At 40.2% G+C, this 26,947-nt stretch overlaps 1 protein-coding gene across 2 annotated transcripts in view; it reads right to left on the reverse strand.

Annotated features, from left to right (window-relative positions):
- The window catches only part of PRICKLE1 (prickle planar cell polarity protein 1), a 116,565-nt gene that overhangs the window by 80,613 nt on the left and 9,005 nt on the right, over positions 1-26,947 (reverse strand). The gene's annotated exons all lie outside the window — the stretch shown is intronic.

Below are 26,947 nucleotides of genomic sequence, written 5' to 3' on the forward strand. Positions count from 1 at the left end.
AATTTCTTTCTTCTTTCTTTTCCCAAACAGGTCCATTGTAATACATTATTGCAAGGTATCTGTGCTCTAGAACCATGGGGATCTGAGTGTCTCCCCAGCTCTGTCATCACGGGCCAGTTAGTTAAACCTCTTTCAGCCCCAATAAAATACAGGCAGTAGCAGGCAATCCGGACATGACGGAGCAAAATGTGCCACAGCTCAGCTTTTAAGGGAGTGGGTTGGACAGCTGGACCACCTGGGTTCAAGCCTGGTTCTGCCACTTCCCCTGAGTGACCAGCGGGCAAGTCACGGAAGGTCTGCCTCAGTTCCCTCCTTCGAAAATGGGGGTCATAAAAATCCCCATTGAATTGTGGTAAGCATTAAGTAAGCTGATGCTATAAAGGGTCTTAGAACTGAACTCATTTTGCTTATTATTGTGAACATTAAAAGAGAATGCACATAAGCCCTTGCACGTAGTAAGTGCTCATTTACACAGTACCTATCATTCTTACTGTAAAGAAATTAGAAAACAGAAATGAGCAAAAAGGTAAAATAACTGATCATCTCTAAGTGGAAATGCTCAGAATTAAGTGGAACACTCTAAAAAATGACCAAAACTGTGCTTCGAGAAGATGCTATTTCCAAGAAAACGGTGGAAATGTGTATTTCCCTAATTATCTTTTACAAAGGAATCCGGAAGAGGACGCTGATGTGTTCCAACGGTGAGAGGTGACCTCTCTGTGACCCTCCAGACTCCTTAGCTGTAAGCAAGTTATCCCAGGGAGGAAGCAGCAGGCTGTACAACAGTGCAAGCATCACATGAGGCGAGCCAAATTCCTATTAAAAGAAGAGAATTCCGGGTTGCCTGGGTGGCTCAGTCAGTTAGGAGCCCAACTCTTGGTTGTGGCCCAGGTCTCAGAGTCATGAAATCAAGCGCTGGCAGTAGACTCTGTGCTCAGTGAGGTATCTGCTTCTTTGCCTCCCTCTCCTTCTCCCTCTGCGCCCCCCCATGAACACTCTCTAAAATAAATAAGTAAATCTTTTAAAAAAAGAAAATTTCAAGTTTATACAAGATGTTTAGCCAAACCCAAGAGAATAAAAGGAATCAATTATTGATGCCACAAATCCAAGTTCATGGTGGAGGTTTTAAAACATAGACTTTCCTCTAAAACCTAGGTTCGAGTTCTCTTCAGCACTCTTTCCCTAAGGCACTTGGCAATAATGGGAATTAATATGAAAATTCCAGGGTGCCTGGGCAGCTCAGTGGGTTAAAGCCTCTGCCTTCTGCTCAGATCATGATCTCAGGGTCCTGGGATGGAGCCCCACATTGGGCTCTCTGCTCAGCGGGGAGCCTGCTTCCCTCTCTATCTCTGCCTGCCTCTGTGACCTCTGTCAAATAAATAAATAAATAAAATCTTAAAAAAAACCAAACCATGAAAATCCCTCTAGTTTGAAGAAAACATAATAGACCTAGAAATTTTATTTTATTTTTTTAACTAACTCAGAGTACCTTTACTAGGTAGGCAATTCAGACACTTAGATGGGATGGTCAGTTTAAAAGTACCACTTTTGGTGGGTGGCTTAAAAAAAAAAAAATCTCCAAACTCTTGCAGAATATACAAATTCCAGGTGAATGTAGAGGAAAATAGAATAAACTTAAGCCCAAATACATTCCCCCCCCCCCAGATTTAAACAGTATTATTGTGTTTAAAGATGTGGAAAGCAAAAATCTGTATGTGGGAGTATAAAATCAGTTTAGCAACATTTCTTTTATTTCTTGTTTTATTCCTACCTCTAAAATTTAATATCTTTCACAAGATATACCTAACTTGAATTTATATAACTAATTTAAACAAGGAAACCCAAAAATAATGATTTCCAATGTTTTGTCAAGTTTCAAATGACAAAAGAACTCAGGGTTGAAATTTTTCTCATTATGGTTTTTTATGGTTTAACATTTAATTGTGAAATTAAATGTTTGTGTAACAAATGAATATTTGTAAGTTTGTGTAACAAGTGAGTATTTCTAAGTTATGCGTAATTCATTTGTGTTCATTGTAATTCATTTGTTCATTGTAATTCAATTTCAAAATTCATTTCCGTAACAAATGAATATTTGTAAGTTATAATGCATTCCAAATATTTTAACAATAGGAAATGAACTTTATTTACTAAAGAATAGCTTTGTAAAATTGTCTCTCTAGAATCCTTCTAGGATGATTTACTATTATTCTATTTATTATTTCTATATAGCATCTTCTTCAAATTCTACTTGGTTACTCATAATTAGCAATAACCTTACCCCTAGTACCAATGCATATAAGCCTTCCATTATTCTACAGAGCCCAGGGAGTAAAAAGAACGATACCTTTCAGTATTTAATCTCCAAATTTGAGTTTCTTTCCAAATAACCTGAAGGTAAGTCTAAGAGATATTATGTATCTCTTAATTCCACTTTAAAGGTAAGCAAACATTTACCACCCCACTCAGTTCCTGAATGCAATCAATATTCTTTTCTGGGATTCAGATATAAAGCCTTATTGATTATGTTCAAATGGTCACTTACAAGGGTGCCCTAGACAATTGCTTCTTGAGGTCCTTAAATGCAGTTCTCTAGCCTTGGCACAGACAAAAAGCCAATGACTTCATCTCCACCCTCCCCCAGCTTCAAAGGTTTCATTGGCTCCCCCGACCAGAGGAAGAAGCCCCCAGATGGGAAAGGACAGCATCCTCCTTTCTGTCCGGCTGCATCCCCATCCCCCCACATGCCTGTCTTTGCTCTTCCTGACGGCCATCCCCACCACAGCCACAACAACAGTGATAACGAAGATCCGTACAGGGCCTGCGCACAATCTAGAAAGCAATTCGTTTAATCCTTATAACCACCCTTGCTGGGAAAGACTACTGTTGCCTCCACTTCACGGAAGAGGGTAAGTGAGCTGCTTGAGATCATCCAGCCAGCAAGTGTGGCGGCCAGGGTTCAGACCCGCAGTCCGGGTCCAGGTCTGCGAGCTCGCATCCTGACCCTTATTCAGACAGGGTCTGGCACGAAGCAGGGCCTCAATCCATCTTTACTAAATGACGGAACAAGTGACTTCTATAATTAGCCGAGAAGTCTCTACAGTTAAACCTGGCTTCTTAATTTTCTACTGTACATGACTGCAGTCTGGGCTTCAAAGAAGGATTCAGATGTTTAACAAATATTTCTAAGCATCTGCAATGTGCCACGTCCCCAGTCTAGAAGGAAATACTGTCCTGCCTTCCCAGAGCTTATACTCGGTGTAGGACGCACTCCAAAACAGGCTGTTAAATTCCAGGCCCAGGGACCAGAAAACTTGTCCTAGCTGCACCAGGTTAAGTCTTTAAGACAATGGTTGGATGCTTTTTAAATAAAATGTTTATTCCAAATATATGCATTCTACCTTAACCTTTTGTGGACCAGCCTGGGAACAGTGCCCAGAATGAGGAACAACCCAATAAGCTGATGGTTAAAGGAAGAGACAAATGAAGGAAGCAAGTGAACTGAAATTGGTCACACTGTTTGGGAAAATGCATTTCAAATTCTAAATAACTTGCAAATTCAAGTAGCTCAGATCTCTGTTGCTTGGAGCAGGGGATGAGCTCTAGTTTGTGACTATCCCTCCCTCCCAGATGCTTCCCTCAAAACGGGGGGGGGGGCAAATCAATAATCGAAATAATAAATACAACTCCAGATTTTACAGCACCTGTTCACACAGTCTCCTCTTCCTTTCTGCAAATGCTCTATTTTTAAAAATGCCCATATTTGTTTAAAAGTTGCTTTAGGCATTGAAAGGACTAGATCTAGCCTTATGTTACCTGTCAGGCGCAATTCGTAGAACACTTGAGTTCTTGCAATTGTGAGGTTTCTGTGGGAGGCATCTTGTTTTTACAAAGCTGGCAAATCAAAATTCTAGGTTTCATGACTGTTTTATGTAACCATGCAAAGTTTTTCTCTTTCTGTATAAAAAATTTTCCTCAAACACACGCTAAAATACTCATTCCAAAGTCATCACAATTTCTTCAATCAAAAAGTGAACAGCTTTGACATTTTAAAACAAGAAACTGTCACGTTCAGAATTTGATTAGACTATTCTAATAGCAGGCTGAAGTCATTAAAATTGGCTTTTAGAGAGACAATTCACATGCTTAGTAATTGGCATATTGTAGCGATGACAGCCTTCCAATCAGGTTTTCAAAGAAGACAGCGTCTCTAAAAATTAGATAAAGGCGGGTCAGACAAGACACAAGCCGCTTAGTGGAAATGTGTTTCAATACTGTTTAATCCTACAAACTCCACATTTGCATAACAGAATAATTCTATTTCACATCAATAAAATGTACTATTGATGCCTTAGATTCGTTTATATATATTCTTATGTAAGAAATGTAAGAGACACCCTGCAAAATATGAATGCCACCTTCATTCAAAAGTAACACACAAAAGAGCATTTCATAATTCTTCTCTTTGTCCATTATTAACATGAAGGGTAAAAAAGGGAGGGAATAACCAATAATTTGTTAATAGTTTAGTAAGAGAAATGCCAGGTTAATTAAAACAAAAAAGGCACAATGTTTCCTAAGATTTACTGCCATTTTATGGAAGGGCAAACTTTCTTTAAAATTCCAGATGTGAAACTGCCTTAGGAAAATTCCAATGCTGTTGTGGAAAATGCAGTGAAGGTCTCCAACAGGACGCTGCTTGTCTGGGTCCCCCAGCCGGCTCTACCTGGGACCAGCAGATGCCAGCCAGGAGTGGGCGCTGGATCCCGAGCTTGCTGGGACAAGCTCCACCCTTGCTGTTGGGTCACTAAGCTACAAAGGAACATTGGGTTTTAGAAGTCATCTTACAGAAAGTAATAAAGTGATATTTCTTAGTTTGTAGGAGTTTATCTCCTTTTAAAGGACCTCATTTTCCCATGCAAGAGCCATATATATATATATATATATATATATATCTATATACATATGTATCAGCTACATATACTTTTTTTTTTTTTTAAGATTTTATTTCTTTGACAGAAAGAGAGATCACAAGGAGGAGAGAGGCAGGCAGAGGGGGAAGCAGGCTCCCTGCTGAGCAGAGAGCTGGATGGGGGGCTCAATCCCAAGACCCTGAGACCATGACCTGACCTGAAGGCAGAGGCCTAACTCACTAAGGCACCCAGGTGCCCCTATATATAGTTCTGATATAGATATAGATATAGATATAGATATAGATATATGATATCTCAGCCCTGAGATCAAGAGCCATATATATATATATATATATATATATATATATATTAGTGTATAAACTACAGCCAAGAGAAGCTACATACAGGAGGCAGAACACAGCACTGGAAGTCCAAGTACATTAAATTAATTAATTTTTATTTTAATTAATTAATTAATTTTAATTTAATTAATTAAAATTTAATTTAATTAATTTTCTTAGTGAAACAGCTGGCAAAATGGCAGAAAATTTTTTTTTAACCTGACATTTTTAATCTGACATTTAACCAGGTGTTCTCAATTGCATGATTGGCTGTATACATTTCTCATTTATAAGAAGGTCTAGCTTTTAGGCTGCAATAGAAGAGGGTAAATTTCTGTAGAAAATTAAGAAGCTGGGAGCAGTAAGGAGTTTGAAAAAGGAGCACTTCTACCTCCCACCTCTCCCAGCACAAAAAAGTCAGAGGACAGGCACCTGTGACGTGCGAGGCTAGCACCAAAACTCCTACAAAGAAATCATTTTTTCTTCCTTGTCATTACCATCCTATCTCATCTCAAACTGCCGTCTGAGCTGTCAGAGATCTTTTTTCTCTTCTTTTTCTTTTTAAATTTATTTTCTTTTTATTTCTATTTTAATTTTTTAAGTAATTGCTATGCCCCAGGTGGGGCTCAAATTCACAACCTCAAGATGAAGAGCCACATACTCCACCGGCTGAGCCAGCCACCTGCTGTCAGAGATCTTATATTCAGAAAAGTTACTTTGATACTTAAACATACCTTCCTAATTAAAATTTACCAAAATAAAACTTATTTACATGAAGGGAAACAACCTGGTGTCTCTTTCCTTAGGTACAGGCAACAAACGGCCTGCCCTCGGTTCTGGTACCAATCTTACCTGATTGGACTGACCTTAATTAAAGCCATCTTTATCATGTGCCCACAGTAGGGCGGGGAGGTGGGGGTAGGGAGGGGTGGGGAGCGGCACTACATTGCACGGGTGAAATTTGGGGCCTGTGCTGAAGGGCTTTATATACTCCACAAAGGGCAGGCAAGTAAAATAATTTTATCCATGTGCCCTGAACACTACTTCACAAAAGTAATGAGCTAACCAATCATTCCATCCTACTGGAAAAGAAGGGAACAGGAGGAAGCTCTTCAAACTTAAGGGGGAGAATTATATTTCTGGATACCACAGATAAAAGGGAGAAATCACTGGACATTTATTATTCTGAATCTTGAAACTCAGTATTCAAACTTATTCATACTATTTCTATTGTCTGGGACTATTTGGTGGAGTGTGTAGATATCACATCAGAGACCAAGAGCGAGAAAGAGAGAATATGCGATCCGGTTTTCCATGGAGGGCATGGAGGGCAAGCATTTATTATTTTCATATTTTATTCTGGACGAGGCAGCTATTTCGTTACATCTATGCTGTGCCACGGCTGAAGCCAGGATCCCCAGCCCCGGACAGGGCCACCGCCACTCGCCTCGCCAAGGTTAGGCAAAAATGCATGTGCATATGATTCTGGAAAATACACCCCTTAATCTTGGCAGGACAAAAGCACCAGCTTCGTGTGAAAACACATGTGCTCTTGGCCGCTCTGATAACCAGCCTTAAGACTGCTAACTTGTATTAATAATATCAAAACTATTAATAGAATTCTAGCCCCCCAAAGAACAAAAATGTCTAACAGGATTTGTGATGCCTGCACTGCCATAAATCTCTGAAGACAGGTTATATCCTTCCCAGTTCCCTGAGGCATTTGTCACTTTGCCAGACAAGATTAGAACGAGATAAGCCCCAGAAACTTTTTGAAGATATTAGAAAGATCATGTTAGGGAAGTGGCTTAGGGGTTACACTTTATCAAACCCACATCCTTCAAATGCCTACCACTGATAATAAACTGTCCTCTTGCCAGAGCAAGGTGCTGGACACCGATCCAACAAAGGGACTATATATTTAGTAATAGCCTTTATTCTGTTTTTCTTTTGTGTGTGTTTGTGAGGGAAAGACGCATTTAGAAAAATTATAGCACAATAGACAAGTCTCGGGCAGACAAAAGGCATTTTTCAGGAACAAGGTCCTTTCTCACCACTCCTGGTCACTTCTCTGACCTTCTCTCTTCTACTGCTCTTTCCCATCACCCCCACCCGAGTTCTTCCGGGGCAGTTTTTCTCCTCTATTCAACCTACAGTACAGATTCTGTAACACTCAGTCAGAGAGTAGCTTCCCGATGGCATCTGCTTTCGGTGGACGTGTGTTTTCAAATCAAAAGCGTTATCTTCTGTATAAGGGTCACTTACATCATTCTGTCCAAGAATTACTGAGCTCATTTGGTTTAGATTTAAAAGTCTCATTTTTAGAAGCCCCCGGATAGTTGCCAATGGCAGGCTAAAACCCACGTTATAAAGCCTCACGAAAGGCTTTATCATTGTGTGAAATGAAATTGATCTTATTTTCCATTTCAGAGGTTTGTTTTTAATGATAAGGACTCACTATTTATGGACAGTAACTATGAAAAGTCATCTCTAAGAATGGCCAAGAATATATCACTAATTCCAAACCACTCTGGGAATTTGTCACAGTCACTGAACTATTATGTGTGGCTGCTGCAAGCCGAAAAGGTGAAAGTATAATGTCTCACGGGTTTTCAAATCAATCAAAAGGCAAAGATAATCTCATTTTTTGTACTGGAAAATTCAAGCATATATGCCATCATGTTAGTATCACAAAGGGAGAGATTAGAAAGGGGAGGGAAACCTCACTAGAGTTTACGTAAAAGACAATGGAATGGAAGGATGTAAAAAAAATACATATTTTCTTGAATTTTATTAAAAAAATTTTTTTAAGTAATCTCTATACCCAGTGTGGGGCTCAAACTCACAACCCCAAGACCAAGAGCCACATGCTCCACTGACTGAGCTGTGAGGCACCCCAGGGATGTAAAATATATTGATAACCTTTTTTATAAGGCAGACTGAAATATTATTTACATAGTAGCACTAAAGAAAGTTAAGAAAAGTTGCTAATGTACTTGAGATGGGCTTGATATAGTACTATTGGCAGTGAGTTGCAAAATAAAGAACCTCTGGAAGAGATGTTATAAACAGGTAAGAAAAGAAAAAGTGAGAACTGGCCGTGAAAGGAATGAGAAATGAATAAAGGAATGAATAAATGTAAGAAAAATCCAAGATGTAAGGGTTCGATAACAAACAGACAAGGACCAAGCAAGGCAAAAGACCTGCAGGCAGATACACAGAGATAAAATCGAAATATCAATTGCGTAATATGGAGAAGCAATGTGAATGTCCTCATAAATGGCTTTGATATCCTAAACTGCAGAAGGAAAAGAGAAGAAATGCTTCCTAGAAAGGTGGAAGAAACTTTATTGCCAAGACAGTTGGAGATTATTGCTCATAACACCGGATTGCCAGCAAAGACAGAGCTCACATTCAAATTTTAGCAGATTTAATTAAAAATTTTAAATAGTGATCAGGACAATTTCATGGTTCTGGAAGATAAAGAGCTGAGTTATTGCCACAAATGGAAACTTGCCTCTGGCAAGCCACGTTCAAGCAGGATGAGTAAGAATACTGACTGCTTTTTTCTCAAACTACATAAATATTGGCACTTTAAAAAGCCTAGTGATTTCTTTTTTGGTATTTCTTTGCAAAACTTAATTACAGAGCCCCCCAAATCAGCTGTTTGATAAATACAATACAGACAGGGAGAACACATAATTTACCGTGCGAACCAGGACACTTTTAGAATACAATTAATAATTACGTTGTGATAATGGGTATAAACCAGAATGTATATAGTCACCCTAAATATGGAACCATTTCTTTTTTTTTTTTTAAAGATTTATTTATTTGTCAGAGAGAGAGCGAGCAAGAGCGAGCACAGGCAGACACAGTGGAAGGCAGAGTCAGAGGGAGAAGCAGGCTCCCTGCGGAGCAAGGAGCCCGATGTGGGACTCGATCCCAGGACGCTGGGATCATGACCTGAGCCGAAGGCAGCTGCTTAACCAACTGAGCCACCCAGGCATCCCTGGAACCATTTCTTAACTGAAGGAACATCAAGGAAATTGGACTCATCATGCCAAACCTTCTCCTGCTGTGAAAAATGTCCCTTTCCAAAGCACCACTGAAATCTTTCTTGAGGTCATACTTTTAAATCTAGGAATACCAGTATTTCCCAAACTTCACTGAAGTATTCAAAGAAACATCTTCAGAAGGGTTCATTGTAAGAGGCTTTAAATTGGGTGTGTGTGTGTCAATTTAAGACAAATTCAGATTGGAATTTGTCCTACTGGAATGTAAACAAAAGCAAAAGGATACATTTACTGTAATGTATCCAAATGGAGAGCTCAATGTCACCTGTAATAAAGCACAGTAATTCAATTATTGCAAAAGGGATTAACTGAAATTTAATTTGCATTTATTTAAATATACTTTATTTGGGGGCAAGAACACCAGCTCTAGCAAATGAAAGTGAACAAAGAATCCAAAAAGGAGTTAACATAGGTATCTGGATGTTTAAAAATATTCACAAACATCTGCCTCAGTGCAGTCAAGGGCAAATACAAATGTTAATTAATATCTTAATTGGGATTCCCAGATTCACTGAAATCTGCCAATACTATCACCAGACTTCTGGAACAGCAGCTCCAGGTGTGGTGAGCGAACAATCGGCCGGCACTCCAGGACTATGGGTAAGGTCCAAGGGATGGCCAACGACAATGAAAGTTTTAAAATAGGTTCCTCCAAACTCATCAGCCAGGCAAGCTGAAGAGAGGGGAGAGCTGTGGGTGGAAGGAAAGGTTCGGGGGTCACCTTAAGAACCAAAGACTTCAGGAAATACTTCTATCTAGAAGGGGAGGGTACATTTTGGGGAGGTGAACAAGGACATGGAAGCAGCCGTCCCCCTCTACCACTCTATCATCCCAAAGTGGTGCTTTTTCAAAAGTCCTAAGGACTAAGAGGAACAGACACTACAGAAAGTGGCACGGAATATACAATGGGACGATGGGATCAAAGGGGCAGAGAGGAGATAAACCAAAAGGGAACCTTTGTTAGGGGTTCACTGCCCCCAGCAACCAAAGCAGCCAATCCCCCCCACCCCGGCCAATCCTGCGGTTTTATCCATTTGTCCTGTACATCTGTTTACACCTGCTTTTTTTGCAAAGTGCTTTTCACTCATAGCCAGTTTTTCCAGTTGGTTCCCCCCGCCCTTTTTAAACCAGGGCTGACCTCAGGATCCCAGAGGCTGGTTAAGGGAAGGTACTGGAGAAGGACAGACCAATAAGTACTCAGGGATGGGCTATGACTATGCTCTGGATAGCTTTATTCCAAGTCCCAGGCATTAAAGGCTGATTCTATGACCTTGTTCACCAAAAATGGACCAGAATAAGGGACAGGAGGCTAGGAAAGAGGAAGGAAAAAAATTTAGCTCTCTTCTGGAAAGAGACAACTAAAGCCAGATATGGGGAACTTCTAACCCAGCCCCTGTTACTGCGTAGTTAAAAGCAAGGGAGAGCCCAGCGGAAAACTCTGGAAAGGGTACCTGAGAGCCAGGTCACGGAGGGCTGAGAGGGGAAGCACAGTTTGAACAAAACACAGCATAATCAGATTTTCATTTTAGTCAGATCACTCTTGCCGTGTGAAGGGGGCAAGCCTGGAAGCCAGAAGCCTGGGTGGTGGATTAGTGAACTAAGACAAAAGATAGAAGAACCCCGGAGAGCAGAGGAAGGCTGGTCCCAGAAATGTCCAGAAGACAAATTAGACAGGACTTGGAGCTGAATGAATGTGAAAGAAGACAAGCAGTCTGGGTAACTCCGAGGTTTCTAGTTTGATTACCTACGTGGTTTTGAGGCTATTAACCTAGAGGGACAGACACGGATGGTGGAGAGGACTCGAGCATGGACAACGGCAAGAAGAGTGGCTGGAGGAGGTGGGGGGGCTCTGAGACAGTGGGCATCTCAGTGCGACTCTGTAAGTGTTGATCTCAGGCAGCGGGGACGGGGTGTGTGGACCTGTGTGAGACGGCCTGGACCTGAGTGTGATGCTAAAATCAACAAGTCAGGAAATGACAGAGGATGGAAAGTCAGGAAATGGCGAGGATGCGGAGAAAGGGGAACCCTCCTACACTGCTGGTGGGAATGCAAGGTAGTGCAACCACTCTGGAAAACAGCATGGAGGTTCCTCAAAATGTTGAAAATAGAACTGCCCTATGAACCAGCAATTGCACTACTGGGTATTTACCCTAAAGATACAAATGTAGTGATCCAAAGGGGCACGTGCACCCGAATGTTTATAGCAGCAATGTCCACAATAGCCAAACTATGGAAAGAACCTAGATGTCCATCAACAGATGAATGGATCAAGAAGATGTGGTATATACACACAATGGAATACTATGCAGCCATCAAAAGAAATGAAATCTTGCCATTTGCGACAACATGGATGGAACTAGAGCGTATCATGCTTAGCGAAATAAGTCAAGCAGAGAAAGACAACTATCATATGATCTCCCTGATATGAGGAAGTGGTGATGCAACATGGGGGCTTAAGTGGGTAGGAGAAGAATCAATGAAACAAGATGGGATTGGGAGGGAGACAAACCATAAGTGACTCTTAATCTCACAAAACAAACTGAGGGTTGCTGGGGGGAGTGGGGCTGGGAGAAGGGGGGTGGGGTTATGGACATTGGGGAGGGTATGTGCTTTGGTGAGTGCTGTGAAGTGTGTAAACCTGGTGATTCACAGACCTGTACCCCTGGGGATAAAAATATATGTTTATAAAAAATAAAAAAATTATAAAAAAAAAAACTAATAAAAAAAAAAAAGAAAATTACATAGCTAACCCACAGTTTGTTATCAGGAGTGAAGAAGAATGTGTGTAAAGGCAGTCTTCAACTCTCAAGTTTTCTTTGGACTTAAGAACTTCCCTCTCTGTTTCTGTCTCTCCATTCAGCAAACATTTAGTATTGTTTTCAGCCAGGCACCCAAACATGAAGAACTAGACAGTGCTTCTCACTGGGGTTGATACAGTCCTTAAAACTTGGTTTTTCACAGTAAACATTTATGTACTGCTCAAGTAAAAACCTTTTGAGCCCTAGTGTAGGCTTGATTTTAAAAACAGACACACAAGTAACTTACAACTGCTTTCTTTCAGGACCTCAAATTTCAGGATGCGAAACATAAAATATAAAAAGATGAATTATGTGTCCATCACTGCAATGCAGAACTGAGGCTGAGCGGGTTGGAAGGATTCACGTGCCATCTTGGCCAAAGGGTATGCTACTCTCCATACTAGTCCAACTCCGTATACGAGAGCAGAGATTACCATTACTACTTAAAGATTACTTTGAAAATTTTTTATTTTAAATTCAATCAGTTAGCATAGAGTGCGTTCTTAGTTTCAGAGGCAGAGGTCCGTGATTTGGCAGTTGCACATAATACCCCATGCTCGTAATGCCGTGGAACTAACTGGCCTCATGGGGGACCAACATACCTTAACAAAATGTTCAAGAGATTTAGACTTTACTAAAACTCTTCTCTAAAGTCTTTTACATTCAGTATGTAGAGATCATCAATCCAAATGATGTACTGCGCACTAAAAATTCTCCTGACGGACAAAACTGATTGATAGAAAAATACGTATGGAATACATATTCTGTGTCGGAATTCTATTAAGGGTAAGATACACTCTTTAACAGTCTCCAATGCCCCCCCCCCACCGCAAAGTCTACACTGACCCCTTCTGAATAGAGCTATACTTTTTGGGCTTTCGTTATAAAAACTATTACGGTACAATGTGGTATAGAAATTTTCGGTCTTGCCAGACTGTTCCTGGGTTAGTTCCCAAATGGAATTTAAATTTTGGTGTATTGTTGTTGTTAACTTGAAAGGTATTTCAAGGGGAGCCTGGGTGGCTTAGTCAGTTAAGCATCTGCCTTCAGCTCAGGTCATGATCCTGAGGTCCCAGGATCAGGCCCCGCATTATAGGGCTCCCTGCTCAGTGAGGAGCTGCTTCTCCCTCTCCTGTTCCCCTTGCTCGTGCTTTCTCTTCTTCTCTTTCTCTCTCAAGAAAATAAATAAAATCTCAAAAATAACTAGAGATATTTCAATTATTTTTTAATCATACTTTTCTCTATCTTACAATGGAACATTAATTCCCAGAGACATCAAGGTCCAAGACAGGTCAGAAGCGTGGCGGTTACCATCTTTAGGTGGGGAATGCCTTCCTCTTTGAACACACTGCACACACACAAACACGCAGATGAGGAACAGCACAAAGAGAAATTCATTTTAACCCCTGCAAACCTTCATCTTCTCCATCCTTACAACCTAGTATTTATAACTTCTGATAATATGTGACTTGTACACCTCTGGTGTGTAATGAATGTTCACTGTGGATGGAATGGGGTCCAGTAAGCGCTCACCTGGAAATGAAACTAAAGAAAAACAAACTGAACATATAAACCATCCTTGATATCTGTATACAATGTGCTACTACATATAGTAGCATTTTTACTATACTTTGGCACATGAGGAACTTGTTTTTATTATTTTTTGCATTATTTTAAATGACAAAAATCCCACAGGTAAATATTAATGTACAACATGAAAAAGCACACAGGAGTAGCAAATATAGGGAAGAAATGAAGTGACACTAAGTTTCCTCAAGAAGTTCAACTTAGGTCAGGAAGGCAATTTTTCTCTAATGTGTGCATTTTCAGGACCCCATTGAACTCCAGAAAAAATACAGCTTTTGGTAGAAAAATAGAAAGCAGAAAGAAAAAATCCATAACTTCATCTTCTAGAGACCAACCAGATATACAAACACTAACACAGATGAATATTCATTTTCCCCCCCAAAGAGTGAGCACACCCTACTTTACTATTTTATCATCTGCTTCTTCCACTTAAATATATCCTGAATATCTGGTCATACAACTTTACCTTCGTACTTTCATTTTTAACAGCTGCATAATTTTCCACCCTATGAATAAATGATCATTTTTCCCCCTAGCTTTTATTTATTTTTTTTAAGATTCTATTTTTTTATTTGACACACAGAGAGAGATCACAAGTAGGCAGAGAGGCAGGCAGAGAAGGGGGGAAGCAGGCTCGAGCAGGGAGCCCCGTGTGACTTGGGGTCCTGATCCCACGACCTAAGCAGAGGCTTAACCCAGAGCCACCAAGGCGCCCCTCCCCTAGCATTTAAAGTCTAAAAAAGCTTTCTGAAGTTGAAACAGGCATTAAAATAACCCAGTCAATAAATCAATTCAGCAAAAAGCCTTTATCGTTTTTAATTTCAAAAACAAAATTCTATAAGGTGACATTAAACTTCATAATGCCTTTAGATTTGCAAGTTTTATAAACTAGAGTTCAAATCCAAGTTCATGTGAGAGAAGCAACTGCTTTCAGGTAATACATTTAAGAGCGGAAAGGTCATTTCAAGTTTAACACTGCCATCTAGTGCCTCCTTTCTTCCCGCAGGATGCAGGAGCCTTTCAGTTTAAGGATATTCTATAGTTTACTTTCTGGACTGGTTAACTCGGGTTTTCAACAGCGGTAACGTTTTTCAGCTTCTGCGTCACTCTATGGTACCAGCTGTGCCGATTAAGGAAATTGATTGTACTGTTCATCTGTCTTAGAGAAAAAGTGAGGCAGAGACTTGAAATTAAAAAACAGTCATTTATCATCTTTTGCTGACCTATGCAATTAAACATGACACCTCCCCCCCACAACAAGACAAATTAACCCTTTGTGCTGATGTAATCCTTGGAACAGATGGATCAATAATGGGGACCTATCACTCCACCGAGGTCTGTGTTTAAGACGAGCAGTGTGGCATTGGAAATTCTGCCCTGACTAGCATGGCTGAAAGACTGTATCATCAGCTGAGCAGCACAGATTCTGAATCAGAGTCTCTCAGGGACACCTGCTATAGACTAGATACTCCTTGCGTGACCCAAGGCATTCCTTTGGGAATCAATGTAAAATCAATGTCCCAGCAAGATGTTAGGGGGCACTGGGCTAATGGACAAGTAAATTAACAAGGGAGGCACAGCAAAGGAGGCTTCAGCCTTGTGAGCTCATTAGCCTTGGAATAGTTCCAAGACACCTGGGTGGTTATGTCCACCTACCTGAATTACCATGGAACTTTCAATTGGATACAGTTCTCTTCCATGAGTCATAAATTATTTAACTTTTACTATGCACTGTTAAACAATTGTCATGTTCCACGCTTAAGTGGCTGCCTTCCAAATGGGGTATGAAATGACTTTGTGATAAAATTCACAGGAGTCCTAACGTATGAAAGAAGCTGTACTACTTTTCGATAACATTCCACTGGCAGCTTAACTGATCAAGATATTTATCTGATTCCAACAAGTCACACACTTATGATTAGGCAATTCTGAATGGCACTCCCATTTCTCTTCTAGAAGACACCTAGTTTATGCATAACAAAAATGGAAGGTTAAGCGTTTTATATTCATTTCAGCAGATTTCCAAATGCAAATGCGCATCTTAACAAATGAAAAATGCCATGCTCAGTAAGGTCTTGAAAATTATTATATAAACATTAACACATATAGTCAAAAGAAAAAGATATTTAGCTTTATTTTAAAGTAACTATTTTATATACTGGGAGATTATTTTCACATTCACATACTAATATCAAGAACAACTCAGTTTAATTTAATATGCAGTAATTTGTGTGAATTTAACCTTGACCCCAAAGGTCGTTCTAGCAAGTACAAAACCTTTAATTTCCTAGCTTTTATCATGCAAATCCCCCTCGCACAGCCTCTTAAATTCCACCTTCATCTGGCCATGGGGAAATGTAGAGAACAATGTAGCCTATTTGACCGTAAAAGGAGGTAAACATAATGAATGGATTGATTTTTGCATGTGTTAATATTATAAAGAAAAGAAAGACTAATATTTTGAGCTTTTGGGCTTTTCATATTATAAATTCAGTGTAAGTTTCAGAGTTTAAAAAAAAAAAAGATTAAGAGATGTTATGAAGTGGTATTTTTTTTTAAAGATTTTATTTATTTATTTGACAGACAGAGACCACAAATAGGCAGAGAAACAGGCAGAGAGAGAGGAGGAAGCAGGCTCCCCGCCGAGCAGAGAGCCCGATGCAGGGCTCGATCCCAGGACCCTGGGATCATGACCTGAGCTGAAGGCAGAGGCTTTAACCCACTGAGCCACCCAGGCGCCCCTGAAGTGGTATTCTAAGAAAAAAAATTACAGGCTATTTCCTCCAAGAGAATTAAAAAAGAAGCGAATAGAAAAAAGAAAATGTCCCTGTAGCTTATGCTATATAGTTGATTAAAAACAAATCCCTGGAACCAGCCTAAGGGAAGGGGAGCCATGCCGCACAAATCCAGGCTGTATCCGAAACTGCTGGGGACAAGCAGGTGAACCTCCCAGTCCCCGGCCTTGTGTTTGGAAATGAGCAGGGATTCGGATGGGTTTTCAGATCCAGCTCCCAGGATGAAAGCTTGTGGTTATGGCACAGAAGAATATGAACACCTAACAGTCGCTTGGGCGGCCTGGGCCTTTGTGTTCTGAGGGTGACACAGTTTCACAGAAGTCACACTCACCTCACTGAGCATCAGAGGGCTCATTTGTTAATTGAAGCCAAACATCTTTTCTCCCTATTTCAGGTTTACCTGGTTTCCCCCAGGTTGGCTCGGTTACATAATAAGGATGCCCATCATGAGGTCTTATCTTTGGACCCTCACCCCATTCCTTCCTTCCACCCCTCCCCCTTTCTTGTGATACATAGGAATTAGGTCTATTAGTATGCTTTTTCAGTAAGTATTAGCTGAGGGACGCCTGGGTGGCTCAATCAGTTAAGCATCTGCCTTTGGCTCAGGGCATGATTCTGGGGTTCATGAGATCGAGTCCCGCATAGGGCTTCTTGCTCAGCGCGGAGCCTGTTTCTCCCTCTGCCTGCCGCTTCCTCTGCTTGTGTGCTCGCTCTGGCTCTCTCTCCCTCTCTCTAATAAGTAAATAAAAATCTTTAACAAAATAAGTACTAGTTGAATGAATGAATGAATGAATGAATGAGAGATAAACTGTAACTGTAAATAGTTTGGGTAGATTTTACATTATAATTAACTTTCAAAATATATAAGCATTTGCAAATTAAAAAGAATTACTGGGGCACCTGAGTTGCGCAGTCAGTTGAGTGTCTGACTCTTGGTTTCAGCTCAGGTCCTGATCCTGGGGTCCTGGGATGGAGTCCTGGGTTGGGCTCCCATCTCAGTGAGGCTTCTGCCTGGGTTTCTCTCTCTCAGCCCCTCCCCCACCACACTCACATGCACTTTCTCTCTCCCTCTCTCAAATAAATAAAGCTTAAAAAAATTTTTCTAGGGGCGCCTGGGTGGCTCAGTGGGTTAAGCTGCTGCCTTCGGCTCAGGTCCTGATCTCAGGGTGCTGGGATCAAGTCCCGCATCGGGCTCTCTGCTCAGCGGGGAGCCTGCTTCCCTCTGTCTCTCTCTGCCTGCCTCTCCATCTACTTGTGATTTCTCTCTGTCAAATAAATAAATAAAATCTTTAAAAAAAATTTTTTTTTTTCTATAAACCCGATCATCTTCATCTCTACTTTGGAACATTTAGACATAGAATCACTGTTTATGGGCTTTTTTTCTTTGAGTAATGTTAAATTATATCACTAACACTTATTTTTCTTATTTTTAAAAGTAACACAGCACCAATTTTGGAAAATTGAAAATGGGACAAAGAAAAAAACCATACTCATTCTTAATCTGACCACTAATAACATTTTGCAAATACAAAACAATTACCTGGAGTTAAGAGGACACCCATGCAGGGCCTCACAGCCAAGGCACCCAAGTCCCACAGACCCAGGGAGTGGGCCCTCCAGGGAGTCGCTAGGGCAGCGGAGGGCTGCGCTGCCCTAAACGAAGTCAGTGGTTTCTGATCACTAATCAGACAGTACTCACTTATGCTGAGAAATACAATAATTGAAAAACTAATGTGGGGCAGTCAGCTTGAGAAAGAAAAGTGATATCCAAGGGCTGCTCTATCGTATTTGAGTAAAATGACTGAATTATTTTAATGGGTACTATCATTAACCCAAGACCACCCAAATATACACACCAACCAAAAGACAAGGATAAGCCCATTCGAGACACCTCTCCCCGGGGTGCTGCAGAATCACACCCAAGAGCTCCCACCCATTCTTCTCTTCACTTATTCTATTTGGCCCACCTGCAATTCTGATGACACCATCAGGCCTCCTTACTCATGGCAGTTCAATTGTTGGTGTCTACAAACAGGTGACTTAGCAGACACGGCTCCCAAAGACTGGAAACTATTTTATTCTAGAAAACTAAGAAATGCAAAGCAAGGGCAATGGTCGTGACAATCATCATGTGTTGCAGGAGAGGCATCATCATGGAGATTCTCTAAGATAGCTTTCATTTGGGGCACCTGGTTGGCTCGGCTGGTTAAACGACGGACTCTTCATTTCAGCTCGGGTCACAGCCTCAGGGTCCTGGGGGGGGAGCCCCACAAACAGCTCCTGGCTTGCTGGGCATAGAGCCTGCTTACGATTCCCTCTCTCCCTCTGCTTAAGTGTGCCTGCTCTCTCTCTCGCTCTCTCTCCCCCCAAAATTAACATAGCTTTCACTTCATTTTTAAGTTGGCTCCACAGCCCCATGTGGAGACCAACACAGGGCTTCAACTCACGACCCTGAGATCGAGACCTGAGCTAAAATCAAGTGTCAACTGACTGAGCCACCCAGGGGCTCCTAAGACAGCCTTCAAAGGGATACTATACTCTAAATTTCGACTGAGAAGGAAAAACATATTATTAATTCTCTCTCGGCACTGGTACAGATTTTTTCAAACCTTCTTCAAGGGACTGGGGACCCAACAACCCCCCACCCCCACCCCCACCCCCCAGCTGTGGAGGAGACGAGGCACGGGAGTGTAGTTATGAGCTACCAGGTGAAACACATGATGTCTGCTTCAGTGTACATTTCACATAAACCACCAATAACGGCTTTAAGGACATGCAGTATTTGGGACACACTTCTACTAAAAAGTATTCATGGTTTATCTGAAATTCAAATTAGCCAGGCATCTTGGGTGTTTCCTTAGTTTGATAAATTTGGCAGTCCTAGAACAAACCCTTTTTCTACCTCCCCACTTTTTAGGTTGGAGTTTCAGACTATCTTGTGTTTGAGAAAAGGGCTCACCTATCAGACAAAAAGTTGGAAAACCACTTTGCTAGAGGAATCCAGGCAATGCTCTTAACTCCACTGTCTGTGGGTTTCCCATCAATAAAGCCAAGTGCGTCTGGTTGTTGTGAAAATTAATTAAAGCTTGTAAAGACCTTTGAAATTGGCATGTTCAGCTGCATATGCTACAAAATATTTATCACACGCCAGACTGCCTGAAAACATACTGATTAACAATTAGATGGGAGAAATTCTAAAAGATGTTAAATCATAATTTTTATGTCACCATATTGAAGAACCCCATGTTGAAACACAGTGGAACCTTCCAACCTAAAACGTGAGTTCATATTTGAAAAACAAACATACATGGTTTGCTTTTAAAAGGAGAGTATATTGTGATGGATTTTTTTTTTTTTCAGCTGAATCATAATGTTTAAAACAGAAGTTCAAGAAAACAATCAGGAAATGAAGAAAATAGTTCATTCCCTATGAGTCTATTGTCTGCTCTTTCTGCTTGGTAAGATTTTTTTTAAGCTTAAAAAAAAAGTTCTTATGAAAACAAAACAGAGATACCAACACAAGAGAACACATCTGGAGGCCACTTGGTGACATTCAGGGCTCTTCCCCCTACCCCCAACCACTAGCTTTCACGGAAAAGTCTTACAGTACTTAAAGCTAATGTCATAAAAGTACAATCTCATTATATAATGTTGTCTAAACACTTGAGGCTCAGATGGAAACCTGGCAGTGAAAATGAAGAGTAAATAAATGTAGATTGCACCAACATAACAAGGAAAGGCAGGGTGTAACTACCTGGTAGGCCGGCCAGGGAAATATACCTTACTCAGAAGCAAAATCAACCACAGGGGAGAAAGATGGGGTTCCCAATTAAAGTTGTCAAATCGATCTCTTACTTCTGACTGAGATTCTATAAAGGGGACACTGAGTGCATGACCAGGAGCGTAATTAATCTTAGGACCACATATAAAGACTCGCAATCCTTGGAGTATCATGGTTCCTGCCTTTGCCCCCACTTCTGCCCAGAATGAGTCACACTCTCCAATCCGAACGGCACGGCCCAGTCCTCTTCCATCATTAACATCCAGCTCAGCCATCTCCCCCTTTCTGAAGCCTTCCTTAATAAGCCGCCCAGGACCCGTGACTTCCGCCCTCGCCTCAGTCCTGCTGTTACACCCAGGATGCTTCTCTGTTCCTGCCTCTACTGCCGTGTTTCACAGGGAAGAGCTTCAGTGCCTTCCTTCCCTACACAGCCGCGAGCTCCCTCAACGAGAACCGTCCCTACTGGATGCGTGTACTTCCACAGCCTAACCCAGTGCCCGGCGAACCGCAGAGGTCTGTGGAGGTCCACGGAGGTCCACAGAGGTCCACAGAGGTGTGCTGAAATGCAAATGATGCCCCACATTGAAACAAAAATAGTTCAAACAAAGAAACAAAAATGGTTCAAACGAAAAAAAGTTTGTGAAATGGTTAATATGTATTTGTCAACGCCATTTCTCTTTACTTTCAGAGACTAGGGTAAAAAAAAGACACAATATGCGAAAGAGCTACCATCACCTGGAAGCCAATATATACAAGTCTGGGAAAAAGGCGGAAGGGGAAAGGTTCTGTACATCCGATTTAGGAGCTAGAACAGCAGAAACCAGCGTGAACTATTCCCAAGACCTCTCTGCAATCGGGAAGGCCAGCCTCCCAAACCAGGGTATATTTCTGGGCCACCCTCTAAGAGGCTGCTGGGAAGGCCCACAAAGGTGTCATTAAACAACGGTTCTTTCACACACTCATTACCAGCTGATGGCGTTTGATCTTGGAGTCATGGCTGAAGTGACCCAGATTCAAACTGGTGATTATTAATGTCACATTTATATAGATAGTCCTTCCTATTAGAACAGCCCTTCATAGCCCCTTCCGAACCTGTCAAGAGATGTGCCACGGCTCATTGCCACGTTCATCTGAACAATTCATGAACTCCATCTTCTCAGATATAATACAGATGCTAGACTACTTCCCGGTAGGCCATTTGTAACTGCGGGCTCAGCCTAATTAGAATGTGAATGAGATCCAAGGCCCTAAGAATTTGCTTAAAAGTTACCGAGTTAATTAATCACAGTGCTATAAAAATGGAACACCCAGGCCAACAGGTAAGGTGATATACAGCAACATGTAGTATTTAAGATTAACACTGAAAGAGTTTCACCACTTGCTGCGTATTTTCACCAGCTTTTATTTGGAGAGTGGGGAGGAAAAGAATATTATTATGGTTTCAAAAAATATGAGAATGCCACTAAAATGGATGTTAGGCTCTTTTTATTTTCCAGTAAACCCTTTCTAAACCTCCTTAAATTAATTCCAATTTGGTCAATGGACACACACATGTTAAAAAAAAGTTACAATCACAATGTGATTACATAAGGAATCATGCTACTTTGAGTTCCACTTTACAAGTTTTCCACATTTCCATGCAGAAACACAGTGCTCACATTTCCAATTTTTAGTGTGAACATAAGCATGGCATTGTTGGAACTATATTAGATTAATAATTTGCTCTTAACATTACTATATTTTTTAAGTTCCTCATATTAAACTATAATAAAACCTATTAAATCAGAGTTTTGGTAAGGGAAGTATACTTTCTCTGAGGTCTTTAAAATATAACTATTGTTGAATTTTGAACTGCCCACACGGAATCGTGAATAAGGAAATCTATTTTTAAAGTTTCACCTGGCTAATATGAATAATTTTGAGTTAACTATTAAATAATTCTAGCCAGGATCTTAGGTAGGGATAATTAATGTTAAAAAAAAAATGTATCCACTCCAATTTATTATCAATCCTCCCCTCGAAGTTACAGCCTCCAAATACAGTATTTTAGAATTAGGGAATTTTGAGCCTAAAAATTCATTAGGACCCTTCTTTTATAATTGAGGAAACTGAGGCACAGAGTGGCTAAAAAGTCCAGAAAATGAAGTGACTTATCCAAGATCACATGCGAGTTAGTGGCAGGAGAGGCTATAATTACCTAAAAGCATTTAATACAGAATGAACATAGGGGTGCTTGGGTGGCTCAGTTGGTTAAGCAACTGACTCTTAATTTGGGCTCAGGTCATGATCTCCGTGTTGTGAGATCAAGTCTCCACCCCGCTGGGCTCCACGCTGAGTGTGGAGCTTGCTTAAGATTCTCTCTCCCCCAAGAAGGGCCTGCGTGGCTCAGTGGGTTTGCCTTTGACTCAGGTCCGATCTCCAGGTTAAGGGATCAAGCCCCCACATCAGGCTTCCTGCTCAGCACGGAGTCTGCTTCTCTCTCTCTCTCTCCCCCTCTGCCCAGCCCCCCAACTGATGATTCTGTCTCAAATAAATAAATAAAATCTTTAAAAAAAAAATCTCCCTCCATCTGCCCCTCCTCCCCCCTCTTTGCACACACAGGGTCATACTCTGCCCCCAAAAGATGAAAATAAACAGCGATATTTACAAAACAACAAAATATCATCAGTCACAGTGTTTGCTTGTTTCCCCCTTTCTTTTCTTTGCTTTCTTTCCTTCCTTTCCTCCAACCTTACCTCCCTCCGTCCTTCCCCTTCCTTCCCCTGAAAAGTGAACAACAAACGTTCATTTATTTAGGAACTTGCCAAGCCAAAGCTCCTTAGGAAGGTACACCTTGAACTAGCAAGCAGCTCCTTCAACAGTAAATTGGGAAAACCTTCGTTAAACCTTCACACAGATGCAGCAAAGATAAAGGAGATGAATTTACAACTGCTTTGTGTCTGTTTGAGGTATTAGTCTTATTATCAGTAAAGACCCCCCCCCCAGTTAAAACATAATAACTTCTGGACAAATAAGTGGGTTCAACTCCTTAAAAGGAAACTTGACCCACTGCCTATTTAGCCCTGGAAGGTGAGACATTAAAATAATAATTTTAAGCAACCAGGTTTCCAAGTAAACTAGTTGAAATCACTTAAAGGATTAGCTTTTTCACCTCTGCAATTTAAGCCAGAGGATTTCTTGAGTGAAAGATGGGCCACTACCCTTGTTTTAACATACAAGGAAACACCACAAATTTGTCTGAAGATAGTGCTTCTATTTTTGGTAAAGGTTATTAAGTAGTATGGATATATTATGAAGAGGGGTCACATAGCTTCCCTGCTACAAATATTCAATCTTCTATCAATATAGCAAACGTCTGCTATTTGATTACACTTCATTGATCACTTTATGGGGGGTGGGGGGAGAGTGGTATTCTATCTGCCTTTTTCCTCATACTCTTATCATGTTCCTTTGGCTTTATTCAGTTAAGAAAGGAAACCGCTCAGAAACTTTACTTTAGCTGCAAAAAGAAAACAAAACAAAAAACCTACACCGACTCAAACAACACACAGGAAAAATGTTTGTTCTGAAAATTTTCACTCAGACAAAAACAGAATACTGGGTTATATTTGTCTTTATTTTATATGTAACATTAAAACAGTCCACAAAATAAAAACAAAAACAGAAACAAGAAAACGGTCCACAACCCTGTACAACAAGGGTAGCCATTTGCTAATTTCATTATAAGAATGAGAATACGAGCATAAAGCTCTCTAACTTGCTTAGCAATCCACTCTTAGATTGGAAGGGGGTCTCCCCATCTGAAGCACAGCCAGCTCCCTGTGTGTTTGCAGTCATTCATTCTGCAGGAATTTATTAAGCACCTTCTATGTGCCTCTAAGACTGAGGATAAGGCAGTGGACAGCAGAGACTTCATGGAGCAGCCAGCCATAGTAAGTTTCTGTCTGATAGTGGTTAAGTACTAAAGAGGAAAGTAAGGCAGGGTGAGGAGGTCTCAGAGGTGCTGGTTGATGGCTGGGCAGGCAAGAGTGCTGCTGTTTTATACACGGTGATTAGGGAAGGCTTCCCTGATATCAGATGACTTCTGAGCAGAGATTTGAAATGATGCAAAGAGTTATGATCCCGCGTGGAAAAACCTACACTTGATCTTTTGTATTAGCTTGTCAAGGCTAGTCAAACAAGGAGATTAGGTGTGAAACGTCAGGAAAGTGAAATCTACAAATAATAAAGCTTTATACAATACTTTGAACCAGCTCTCAATTTCTCTCCAATGATCCTGTTTAGCTACAGCTTAATCTTTTTTTCTGACTAAAATGCCTCACAGTATCTCTTCACTTAATGACTAAGAGAGAGAGTTTTCCAGTTACACTGTGCAAACAACCCAAGTAGATAATGCAGGTAGAAATTTCCACTCTGAGTCCTGATTATTTGATTTGGCAATGGGCATACATTGGGAAAAAATGAGCTGGAGTAGCTGATTTTGTTACTGGTCATGCCTATACAGTGAAAGTTCAAAGGAAACTGGACAGTCACCCAGCTTTTAAAATGGTGAGTTTTGAGGTACCTGGGTGGCTCAGTTGGTTAAACGGCTGCCTTCAGCTCAGGTCAAGATTCCAGGGTCCTGGGATCAAGCCCCGCATCAGACTCCCTGCTCAGCAAGGGAGCCTGCTTCACTCTTTCCCTCTGCCTGCCGCTCTGCTTACTTGTACACTCTCTCTGTCAATTAAAAAAATAAAATCTTGAAAAAAAAAAAGGTGAGTTTTTAAAGTCCTCCCATTTTAATTAAAAATAAAATAGAGGAAAACCCCACCCAGAAGAAAGGCAACATCTAACAACAAAAAATATCAATAGGTAAGTATAAATTTCTTATTTTGTTTGTGCTATATAGAAACAGCCAGTAGTGATACTGACTTAAGTTCTTTTCATTTACTCTATGTTCTACAGTAATGGTAACAATGGATAATGATAGGAAATAATCCAAATTTTCAAAGACTGAAAAAGAAAAAGCAAAGAAACAAAATGGACAATAAACTCTTTTGATCAACTTTTATAAAACTATGCAACCAAAAATTTATTATAAACTTTTATTATTTATTATCAATTATTCTTATTGAATTATATCAATGCTTGATAATAAAACTTTCAGAGGCATCACAGTAATTTGAGAAAAACAGAGTGTGCTTATCATACTTTATTGAGACTCTCTAATTTATCTTCTCTATAATAAAAAATATATATATATAGTTTGGACAAGAACCTCTGTATGTATAGTATCATAAAATATGATATGGAATCATGTCTATAAAAAGATCAAAATAACTGTTGGCCATAAAAAAGTTATAATTAGCTAGCTTACTTCACTCATCAAAAAAATGGGAATTGGCATTTCTCTTTTGTTAAAAAGAACAAAGGGCTTAATCAAATATTATTAAGAAATCTGTCTTGATAAGAATCTATTAAAAACATTTTTTAAAAGATTTATTTATTTATTTATTTATTTGACAGAGAGAGTGAGTGATCACAAGTAGGCAGAGAGGTAGGCTGATAGAGTGGGGGAAGCAGGTTCCCCACTAAGCAGAGAGCCAGACACCAGGCTCAATCCCAGGACCCTGAGATCAGAAGGCAGAGGCTTAAACCACTGAGCCACCCAGCTGCCCTCTTTTTAATTTTAACCTTTGTAATTAAAAATACTTAAAAATAAGACTTAAAATTGTAATGAAGTTGTGACTTTGTCAGAGAAGCTCTGAAACCTTTATGGTGATAATGGTTGGGTTGTATTTCTTAAACTGACCCATATTAAGATAACCACAGAAAACTAGACATTCATTCATTCATTCAACATATACATGCACCCAAACATAAGGCCACACGGAAAACAACTATGTCTTTCATAAGATAAACTGTTTTTTAACAGAAAGTGAATTACACTTTTAAATAATATGCTCTTTTTTTTCCAACCTCCAGATAGCTTTTCAGAAGTACCTCTGAATTTATTTTATTTCCCCCTTACTATTTTTTGATTAAATTGTGTTGTGAATCTGGAATAGCTGACACACAATGTTACATTAGTTTCAGGTGTACAACTTAGTCCTTCAACTTCTCTATATGTTTTGCTGTGCTCCCCAGGAGTGTAGCTACTATCTGTCCCCATACAGTTCTATAAGGATATCACTGACTGTTCCCTAGGCCACGCCTTTGATTCCTGTGACTTATTCATTCCAGAGCTGAAAGTCTGTCATTTCCCATTTCCCGTCACCCACTTTTTACAATCATCAGTTTGTTCTATTTATCTGATTCTGCTTTTTGTGTATTTATTCATTTGTTTTTCTAGATTCCATATATGAATGAAATCATATGGTATTTGTCTTTCTCAGCCTGATTCATTTCGCTTAGAATAATACCCTCTAGGTCCAATCATGTTGTCATAAATGGTATACTTTCATCCTTTTCTATGGCTCAGTGATATTCCGTTATTTATATTATACATTTTAAACACATACACACACACACACACCTTCCTTATCCACTCACCTATTGATAGACACTAAGGTTGCTTCCATATCGTGGCTATTGTAAATAATGCTGCAATCAACACAGGAGTGTACACATACATCTTTTCGAATCTGTGTTTTTGTTTTCTTTGGGTAAATAAACAC

This window comes from Mustela nivalis (genome assembly GCF_964662115.1).
Source record: "Mustela nivalis genome assembly, chromosome: 7".
Lineage (NCBI taxonomy): Eukaryota > Metazoa > Chordata > Mammalia > Carnivora > Mustelidae > Mustela > Mustela nivalis.